The sequence below is a fragment of the Syngnathus leptorhynchus genome, chromosome 7, assembly GCF_054491065.1.
Source record: "Syngnathus leptorhynchus isolate UIUO chromosome 7, UIUO_Slep, whole genome shotgun sequence".
Classification (NCBI taxonomy): domain Eukaryota; kingdom Metazoa; phylum Chordata; class Actinopteri; order Syngnathiformes; family Syngnathidae; genus Syngnathus; species Syngnathus leptorhynchus.
The window spans coordinates 5,027,417-5,038,478 of NC_141201.1; positions in this window are offsets into that span (position 1 = coordinate 5,027,417).

Genomic DNA, 11,062 nt, shown 5'->3' on the forward strand with positions numbered 1-11,062 from the left:
TCTTCATGTATAGATGCAGTCCTGCCAGGTTGGCCAGACGACTAAATCCTTAGCCAAACTGTCTACAAGTCATCTACATTATGCAAATTTACAGCTTCCTAAATTATTTAGTTTCTGTTTATAGTTCCTGTCAGCAAGAGGTGGCCCCGGGCCACTTGGCATTGCGTTATTGCTTTTGTGTTGCAGACATTAAATTCAACATTGCACAATGACTTTTGATTATGCAATTTCTGGAGTCCGGCCAGAATAAATACTTGGTTCAAGACTGTTTACTTGCACTTCAAAGCGAAGCATTACGCTTTTGAGGAGAAAAATGTCCATATTCTGGACAAAGACGGCGAATGCTTTGATAAAGTTCTTTTAGGGTTAATAAAAAAAAGTTCAAACTCTATTGCCGTTGCTAAATAATTTAATAATCTTTTGTTATTTAAATATTTTTCACAATACGCTACGGTATTCCGCGTAGGAGGGAGTCGTTTTTATAGGCAGCGAGGTGACTGATGTTAAACAGAACTCAAGCTGAACCGCTGAAGAGCAAAGTCATCTAAGAATGTGATTATGACTACTTGTGCCAGGAGAGCGCTCACAATGGCTTATGTTGAGTCCCAGCACAATTAACAACAACTCATGTTCGGCTTATTCCACGTTCCCTGCATCTGATTGGCTGGTTTGTGTTTAGGTTGAGATTGATATGCTGCCTCGGGGACGACTCAATGAGTACAAGTGACTCAGCAAGATGGTAAATTAGAGGTGCACAGATTATGATTTTGAACATATAAAAACCATAGGGGCAGAACTTTGCTCATTTGTTTCCAGCAACACAAATAAACTCAAGTTTGCTGAATCAGATGAAAAATGATTGTCATACATACCAACTAGTCGCAATCAGATCAATCAGAATTCAAGTCCAACACTTTTTCCATCCCTCAGGCACTTTTCAGTATGAAAGAAGAAGCTGGGCTTTGTTCTACTTTCCCACCTCTCCATGCACCTGATTTGCGAGAATCACTGTGGAAGAGCACAGGAGACTTCCTCATTAATGGTATAATCATTAGTGCAGCTTCACCCCTCGAAAATCAACATGAACATTTGGGCCTTGATAATTATTCCTGGTGATAATTGCGGAGACAATTCAAATCTTTAGCCAATCATGGCTCATCCATTCACCAGAACCCAGAAACTCAAAACTGTGCAGTGGTAGTACGAACTGGGATAGTAAAGTTCCGCAACAACGAAATCCAATTGTCGGCTCGTAAAGCGAAGGAACACTGTACACTTCTGTTTTCCTGCTTTGACCCCTACGACTATTTTTAGAACTGCTTGTCACCAAGATGTGGAGTTCTCAGAGGTGACAAGAAAAAACACTTGGACGACCAGTAAGGGATGTGCTCAACTGAGCAGCAGGATCCCCCCCCCCCCCTCCATCATGCCTCGCCAAACACCAATGTTTTTCGACTTGGAAATTCCTCAAAGTAAAAATCGATGCTAATGAATGCATACTCATAAATCAGTATCAGTGAGTACAGACGCATCATCATGCGTCCTTTAGATTGTCTCGGTAAGAGACAAGAACGGAAGACTGACAAAGTATCTGGATTAAAATCAGATTAGGTGCAGGAGTGTGGGTGGCCAACAATGAAGAGATTGCATCTGATGTAATCATAAAATTAATAAGTGTGTCTGGGAAGCAACAATGATGAAATAATACCCAACTTACAAACCAATCAAGCCTGATTGAATTACAAACAAAGCAAATCACTGTTGCGTGTTTGTGTGCATATGCCTGCCGCAATCCGTGTGTCACGGAACCGGAGTTTAGCACACACTCTGAAATTATTCATGAATTCAGTCCTGTGTTATTTTCCAGTTACTTTTTACCACTGAAATTAATTTCAGCGATATGAGGAGTTAATTATTTACACAGCTATGTAAATATCAGCACAGCACAAACTAATACTGCAATCCACACTGTGAGGGAAATTAAGTCAAAAGTACCTTAAAGCGTGCTTGATGACATTAACAATTATTGTTTGGGATTAGTAATAGTATAGGTTTAGTTTTTAATTAAAAACCTAACAAACAAAACTCTTAGTATGACTTCACAGTGTTACAAGAGTAATATCATAAGTAAGAAATATATATATATATAATATATAAAATTATTACATACATACAGTCAGGCATTAGTTGATGAAACCAACAAGACCCATAAACACGAGTTAATAATTAAATTGATTATGCGGGTATTATGGCAACAGAAGGAGTGCAGGGAAAGAATATGCGTTATATGTGACTGAAGCGGGTCTGCATTAATGGGGGAAATTATTTCCCTGGATTATATTGGAGAAAATCCATATGGCAGACATGGATGTTAGGTTCTTTTGGCAGCAATAAAATAAGCCGTAACATGGCCTCTGCACATAATAAACATGTTAGGTTTTGTTATATTATCTTTCTAAACGTGTTGGTCTCCCTGTAGAATCACCTTCCTTCCGTGTTTCATGTATTTATTCAAATGCTTTTTTGTTTTCCTTCCCAGTTATACCTAACCACTTTTCTCCGCTTATGATAGCCAGAGGGGCCAAACAGAACCCAAATGTCCTTGGAGATGCTGTAAGTCCATTAAACTGAGTCGCCAAGCACGTCGCATCAGTCATTCAGTGCCAGAAGGAATGGAGTGGAAATGACATGACACCTTAGCTACTGATTTTGTCAGACCACCAGGAAAAGGCAGTAATTCATTTCTGCGACGCAAAACCCTCTGAAATATATAACTCTGACTTCAGCTCCGCCTCTGACTTGAGCTCCACACCAGCTCTGCCTCTGACTTCAGCTCCACACCAGGTCTGCCTCTGACATCAGCTCCAGCTCTCCCTTCAGCTCCAAACCAACTTTGCCTCTGACTTCAGCTCCACACCAGCTCTGCCTCTGACTTCAGCTCCGCCTCTGACTTCAGCTCCACACCAGCTCCGCCGTCTACTACAACTCTGCCTCTGACTTCAGCTCCACACCAGTTCCGCCATCGACTCCAGCTTCACACCAGCTCTACCTCTGACTCCAGCACACCAGCTCTGCCTTCAGTTTCACCTCCAACTCCAGTTCTGCCTCTGACTCCAGCACCAGCTCCGCCTCTGACTTCAGCTTCACACCAGCTTTGCCTCTGACTTCAGCTCCACCTCCAGCTCTGACTCTAACTTCAGCTCCGCCTCTGACTTCAGCTCCACACCAGCTCTGCCTCTGACTTCAGCTCCACACCAGCTCCGCCTCTGATTCCAACTCCACACCAACTCTGCCTCCAACTCCAGCTCCACAACAGCTCCTTTTTTGGTCCCACCGGGATTTGAACCCGGGTCGCTGGGGTGAGAGTCCAGAGCACTATCCACTATACCATGAAGACTTCACTAGTGTTGCAGGGAAGGAATGTACACTATATGGTTTAATGGAGCAACCTCTGATTCCGACTCCAGCTCCACACCAGCTCTGCCTCTGACTCTAACTTCAGCTCCGCCTCTGACTTCAGCTCCACCTCCATCTCTGCCTCTGACTTCAGCTCCACACCAACTCTGCCTCTGATTTCAGCTCTGCCTCTGACTCCACCTCCGACTCCAGCTCCTCACCAGCTCTGCCTCTAACTTCAGCTCCGCCTCTGACTCCAGCTCCTCACCATCTCTGACTCCAGCTCCACACCTGCTCTGCCTCTGACTCTGACTCCAGCACACCAGCTCTGCCTTCAGCTCCACCTCCAACTCCAGCTCTGGCTCGGACTTCAGCTCCGCCTCCACTCCACACCAGCTCTTCCTCTGACTCCGCCTCCAACTCCAGCTCTGCCTCTGACTTCAGCTCCGCCTTTGACTCCAGCTCCACACCAGCTCTGCCTCTGACTTCAGCTCCACCTCCAGCTCTGCCTCTGACTCCAGCTCCACACCAACTCTGCCTCTGACTCCAGCACACCAGCTCTGCCTTCAGCTCCACCTCCAACTCCAGCTCTGCCTCTAACTTCAGCTCCGCCTCCAACTCTGCCTCTAACTTCAGCTCCGCCTCCAACTCTAACTTTATACCAGTCCTTCCTCTGACTTCGCCTCCAACTCCACACCAGCTCTGACTCTGACTTCAGCTCCAACTCCAGCTCTGCCTCTGACTCCAGCTCCGCCTCTGACTTCAGCTCCACGCCAGTTCCGCCATTGACTCCAGCTCCACACCAGCTCTGCCTCTGACTCCAGCTCTGCCTCTGACTCCAGCTCCACACCAGCTCTGCCCCTGACTCCAGCACCAGCTCCGTCTCTGACTTCAGCTCCACACTAGCTCTGCCTCTGACCAGCTCCACCTCTGACTTCAGCTCCACACCAGCTCCGCCGTCGACTCCAGCTCTGCCTCTGACTTCAGCTCCGCCTCTGACTCCAACTCCACACCAACAGCTCCTTTTTTGGTCCCACCGGGATTTGAACTCGGGTCGCTGGGGTGAGAGTCCAGAGCACTATCCACTATACCATGAAGACTTCACTAGTGTTGCAGGGAAGGAATGTACACTATATGGTTTAATGGAGCAACCTCTGACTCCAACTCCAGCTCTGCCTCTGACTTCAGCTCCACCTCGAGCTCCGCCTCTGACTTCAGCTCCACCTCCATCTCTGCCTCTGACTTCAGCTCCACACCAACTCTGCCTCCAACTCCAGCTCTGCCTCTGACATCAGCTCCACACCAGCTCTGCCTCTGACTCCAGCACCAGCTCCGCCTCTAGCTCCACACCAGCTCTGCCTCTGACATCAGCTCCGCCTCTGACTAATGGAGCAACCTCTGACTCCGACTCCAGCTCCACACCAGCTCTGCCTCTGATTCCAGCTCCACTTCCAGCTCTGCCTCTGACTTTAACTTCAGCTCCGCCTCTGACTTCAGCTCTGCTTCTGACTCCACCTCCGACTCCAGCTCCTCACCAGCTCTGCCTCTAACTTCGGCTCCGCCTCTGACTCCAGCATCTCACCAGCTCTGCCTCTGACTCCAGCTCCACACCTGCTCTGCCTTCAGCTCCGCCTCCAACTCCAGCTCTGCCTCTGAGTTCAGCTCCGCCTCCAACTCCACACCAGCTCTTCCTCTCACTCCGCTTCCAACTCAGCCTCCAGCTTCAGCTCCACCTCTGACTTCAGCTCCACTTTTGACTCCAGCTTCAGCTCCACCTCTGAACAGCTCCACACCAGCTCTGCCTCTGACTTCAGCTCCACACCAGCTCTGCCTCTGACTTCAGGTCCAGCTCCTCCTCCAACTCCACCTCCACACCAGGTCTGCCTCCAACTCCAGGTCCAGCTCCTCCCCCGACTCCAGCTACGCCTCTGACTCCAGCTTCACACCAGTTCTGCCTCTGACTTCAGCTCCGCCTTTGACTCCAGCTTTACACCAGCTCTGCCTCTGACCAGCTCCACACCAGCTCTGCTTCCGACTTCAGCTCCTCCTCCAACTCCAGCTCTGCCTCTGACATCAGCTCCGCCTCTGACTCCAATTCCACACCAACTCTGCCTCCAACTCCTTTTTTGGTCCCACCGGGATTTGAACTCGGGTCGCTGGGGTGAGAGTCCAGAGCACTATCCACTATACCATGAAGACTTCACTAGTGTTGCAGGGAAGGAATGTACACTATATGGTTTAATGGAGCAACCTCTGACTCCAACTCAGACTCCAGCTCCACATCAGCTCTGCCTCTGACTTCAGCTCCGCCTCCAGCTCCATCTCCAATTCTGCCTCTGACTTCAGCTCCACCTCCATCTCTGACTTCAGCTCTGCCTCTGACTCCACCTCCGAGTCCAGCTCCGCCTCTGACTCCAGCTCCCCACCTGCTCTGCCTTCAACTCCACTTCCACACCAGCTCTTCCTCTAACTCCGACTCCAACTCCACACCAGCTCTGCCTCTGACTTCAGCTCCACCTCCAGCTCTGACTCTAACTTCAGCTCCGCCGCTGACTTCAGCTTCACACCAGCTCCGCCTCTGACTTCAGCTTCACACCAGCTCCGCCATCGACTCCAGCTCCACACCAGCTCTGCCTCTGACTCCATCACACCAGCTCTGCCTTCAGCTCCACCTCCACACAAGCTCTGCCTCTGACTTCAGGTCCAACTCCTCCTCCGACTCCAGCTCCGCCTCTTACTCCAGCTCCGCCTTTGACTCCAGCTTCACACCAGCTCCGCCTCTGAATTCAGCTCCGCCTCTGACTCCAGCACCAGCTCCGCCTCTGACTTCAGCTCCGCCTCTGACTCCAGCTCCACACCAGCTCTGCCTCTGACATCAACTCCGCCTCTGACTCCAACTCCACACCAACTCTGCCTCCAACTCCTTTTTTGGTCCCACCGGGATTTGAACTCGGGTCGCTGGGGTGAGAGTCCAGAGCACTATCCACTATACCATGAAGACTTCACTAGTGTTGCAGGGAAGGAATGTACACTATATGGTTTAATGGAGCAACCTCTGACTCCGACTCCAGCTCCACACCAGCTCTGCCTCTGACTTCAGCTCCACCTCCAGCTCCATCTCCAGCTCTGCCTCTGACTCTAACTTCAGCTCCGCCTCTGACTTCAGCTCCACCTCCATCTCTGCCTCTGACTCCAGCTCCTCACCAGCTCTGCCTCTAACTCCAGCTCCTCACCAGCTCTGCGTCTGACTCCAGCTCCAGCTCCGCCTCTGACTCTGACTCCAGCACACCAGCTCTATCTTCAGCTCCACCTCCAGCTCTGGAGTCGGAGTCAGAGGTTGCTCCATTAAACCATATAGTGTACATTCCTTCCCTGCAACACTAGTGAAGTCTTCATGGTATAGTGGATAGTGCTCTGGACCCTCACCCCAGCGACCCGAGTTCAAATCCCGGTGGGACCAAAAAAGGAGTTGGAGGCAGAGTTGGTGTGGAGTTGGAGTCAGAGGCGGAGCTGATGTCAGAGGCAGAGCTGGTGTGGAGCTAGAGGCGGAGCTGGTGCTGGAGTCAGAGGCAGAGCTGGTGTGGAGCTGATGTCAGAGCTGGAGTTGGAGGAGGAGCTGGAGCTGAAGTCAGAGGCAGAGCTGGTGTGAAGCTGGAGTCAAAGGTGGAGCTGAAGTCAGAAGCAGAGCTGGAGGTGGAGCTGTAGTCAGAGGCAGAGCTGGTGTGAAGCTGAAGACAGCGGTGGAGCTGAAGTTAGTGTCAGAGCTGGAGTCAAAAGCGGAGCTGAAGTCAGAGGCAGAGCTAGTGTGAAGTTGGAGGCGGAGTTAGAGGAAGAGCTGGTGTGGAAGTAGAGTTGGAGGCGGAGCTGAAGGCAGAGCTGGTGTGCTGGAGTCAGAGGCAGAGCTGGTGAGGAGCTGGAGTCAGAGGCGGAGCTGAAGTTAGAGGCAGAGTTGGTGAGTAGCTGGAGTCGGAGGTGGAGTCAGAGGCAGAGATGGAGGTGGAGCTAAAGTCAGAGGCGGAGAAGAAGTTATAGTCAGAGGGAGACCTGGAAGTGGAGCTGAAGTCAGAGGCAGAGCTGGTGTGGAGCTGGAATCGGAGGCGGAGCTACAGTCAGAGGCAGAGCTGATGTGGAGCTGGAGTCTGAGTTGGAGTCAGAGGTTGCTCCATTAAACCATATAGTGTACATTCCTTCCCTGCAACACTAGTGAAGTCTTCATGGTATAGTGGATAGTGCTCTGGACTCTCACCCCAGCGACCCGAGTTCAAATCCCGGTGGGAACAAAAAAGGAGTTGGAGGCAGTGTTGGTGTGGAGTTGGAGTCAGAGGCGGAGCTGATGTCAGAGGCAGAGCTGGTGTGGAGCTGGAGTCAGAGGCAGAGCTGGTGCTGGAGTCAGAGGCAGAGCTGGTGTGGAGCTGATGTTGGAGTTGGAGGAGGAGCTGGAGCTGAAGTCAGAGGCAGAGCTGGTGTGGAACTGGAGTTGACGGCGGAGCTGGTGTGGAGCTGAAGTCAGAGGCGGAGCTGAAGTCAGAGGCAGAGCTGGTGTGAAGCTGGAGTCAAAGGCGGAGCTGAAGTTAGAGGCAGAGCTGGTGTGGAGCTGATGTCAGAGGCAAAGCTGGAGTTGGAGGCGGAGCTGAAGGGAGAACTGGTGTGCTGGAGTCAAAGGCAGAGCTGGAGTCGATGGCGGAACTGGTGTGGAGCTGAAGTCAGAGGCAGAGCTGGTGTGAAGTTGAAGTCAGAGCTGGAGGTGGAGCTGAAGTCAGAGGCAGAGCTGGTGTGGAGCTGGAGTCAAAGGCGGAGCTGAAGTCAGAGGCAGAGCTGGTGTGGAGTTGGAGGCGGAGTTAGAGGAAGAGCTGGTGTGGAAGTAGAGTTGAAGGCAGAGCTGGTGTGCTGGAGTCAGAGGCAGAGCTGGTGAGGAGCTGGAGTCAGAGGCGGAGCTGAAGTTAGAGGCAGAGCTGGTGAGGAGCTGGAGTCGGAGGTGGAGTCAGAGGCAGAGATGGAGGTGGAGCTGAAGTCAGAGGCGGAGAAGAAGTTAGAGTCAGAGGCAGACCTGGAAGTGGAGCTGAAGTCAGAGGCAGAGCTGGTGTGGAGCTGGAATCGGAGGCGGAGCTAAAGTCAGAGGCAGAGCTGATGTGGAGCTGGACTCTGAGTTGGAGTCAGAGGTTGCTCCATTAAACCATATAGTGTACATTCCTTCCCTGCAACACTAGTGAAGTCTTCATGGTAAAGTGGATAGTGCTCTGGACTCTCACCCCGGCGACCCGAGTTCAAATCCCGGTGGGACCAAAAAAGGAGTTGGAGGCAGAGTTGGTGTGGAGTTGGAGTCAGAGGCGGAGCTGAAGTCATAGGCGGAGCTGGTGTGGAGCTGGTGCTGGAGCTGGTGCTGGAGTCAGGGGCAGAGCTGGAGTTGGAGGCGGAGCTGAAGGCAGAGCTGGTGTGCTGGAGTCAGAGGCAGAGCTGGTGTGGAGCTGGAGTCGATGACGGAACTGGTGTGGAGCTGAAGTCAGAGGCGGAGCTGAAGTCAGAGGCAGAGCTGGTGTGAAGCTGGAGTCAAAGGCGGAGCTGAAGTCAGAGGCAGAGCTGGTGTGGAGTTGGAGTTGGAGGCGGAGCTGGAGTTGGAGGCGGAGTCAGAGGAAGAGCTGGAGTTGGAGGCGGAGTCAGAGGAAGAGCTGGTGTGGAGTGGAGGCGGAGCTGAAGTCAGAGGCAGAGCTGGAGTTGGAGGTGGAGCTGAAGGCAGAGTTGGTGTGCTGGAGTCAGAGACAGAGCAGGTGTGGAGCTGGAGTCAGAGACTTCAGCTCTGCCTCCGATTCCAGCTCCACACCAGCTCTGCCTCTGACTTCAGCTCCAGCTCTGCCTCTGACTCTAACTTCAGTTCCGCCTCTGACTTCAGCTCCACACCAACTCTGCCTCTGACTTCAGCTCCGCCTCTGACTCCAGCTCCGCCTCTGACTCCAGCTCCGCCTCTGACTCCGACTCCAGCTCCGCCTCCGACACCAGCTCTGCCTCTGACTTCAGCTCCGCCTCCGATACCAGCTCCACACCAGCTCTGCCTCTGACTTCAGCTCCACCTCCAGCTCTGCCAATCACATCGCAGCACAGAAAGCCATCTGATACTTACCTGTCACTCTTTGTTTCTCAAAAAATACATTAAAATAGATACCTGCGGGTAATTAATTGTTTGGGTGATATACTTTATTAATTGGATACTTTTTAAAAATATTATATTTAGCTGAAAGGGAAGAAGCTGGTCCTCTCCAAGACTTTGAAAAGAACACATTTACACAACATGCAATCTTAATCTCAAGACAAGCTACCAAAAGTTACAGAAGGAAGAAAAAGTCTTAAATCTTCAATTAGCTCCCTTTTGGCAAGCAAAACCAGCGGAATTATTCCCAGTATAACCGAGCGTTTGGACAAATTACAAATATGAGCTGGATAAAAAAAAAAAAATCTGCAGAACATTGAGAGCATGAAGCAGTACCCCGTGATGGAGAGTTATTTACTATCTTCAAATATGAGGAACTTATTTTTCCCGGGGGGAAATGAAGACACATGCTTTTCATTGAAGAGCAACAATATTAATTTGTTAAAAATTGCCTCACGGGGGAGCAAATTTCTGTCTAGAGGCTTTCAAACTAATTCCAGCGCTAACACAACAAGAGAGAATTGTGCTGGATGCTCTAACAACATATCAGATCACTTACTTGAGTAATTGGGTTGAAAATAACAAAAACAAAATGTCCTGCAAACAGAACACATACAAATTGTGTTTTGAAACCCCCCAAAATCATTACAAAACTAATGTTAACATAATAAATGTCAACATCATACAAGCAAATGCCAATTAGCATAAATGCTTATAGTCATTAAAAACAAGGTAATGTCAATTAGCATAAATGCGATCATCATTAAAAAACTTTAACAAAAATTGCTTCTTTAGCACACATTCTGCTCAGTGGGATCAATGAATATTAAAATGTCAAAAATGGGTATCGTATTTTCCGGACTATAAGGCGCACCGGAATATAAGGCGCACCTTCAATGAATGGCCCACTTTAAAACTTTGTCCCTATATAAGGCGCACCGGACTATAAGGCGCACCATTAATGCATCATGTCAGATGTTTAATCCAAATCAAATTATTCTCCATTTTATCTTTTTTATTTCAACTTCAGACGCAACAAATTACTTCATGATCACAAAATAATGATAATAATGTCTTTTTGATTCATGATTCATAGTCTTCAGCGGGCCACTTATGATTGATTTCATGACACAATGCTTCGGGCCAGTTAAAATTTAAGAATTTGGTCCATATATAAGGCGCACTATCGGCTTTTGACATTTTTAGGTTTTTAGGTGCGCCTTATAGTCCGGAAAATATGGTAACTATACTTACATCTCTCTTTGCTCTGAATTACGTACTGCATTTCTTTAAGAAGACCAAGTGTGATTGAAGTCACAATTCTATGCACACTGTCAAAAGCCATTCAAAAAAGATCAGTTAGAAATGTGCAATATATGTCGTAGGCCTTTTCAACAACTCCCTTTATGCGGACAAATGTTTGATTAATCACTCACCTTTCCTGGTACAATTTGTGTTTCTGGATTCCCTTGCAAAACCGTCAACAGACATTCATCTATTATGTCATAACTGTTCATTTTGTTT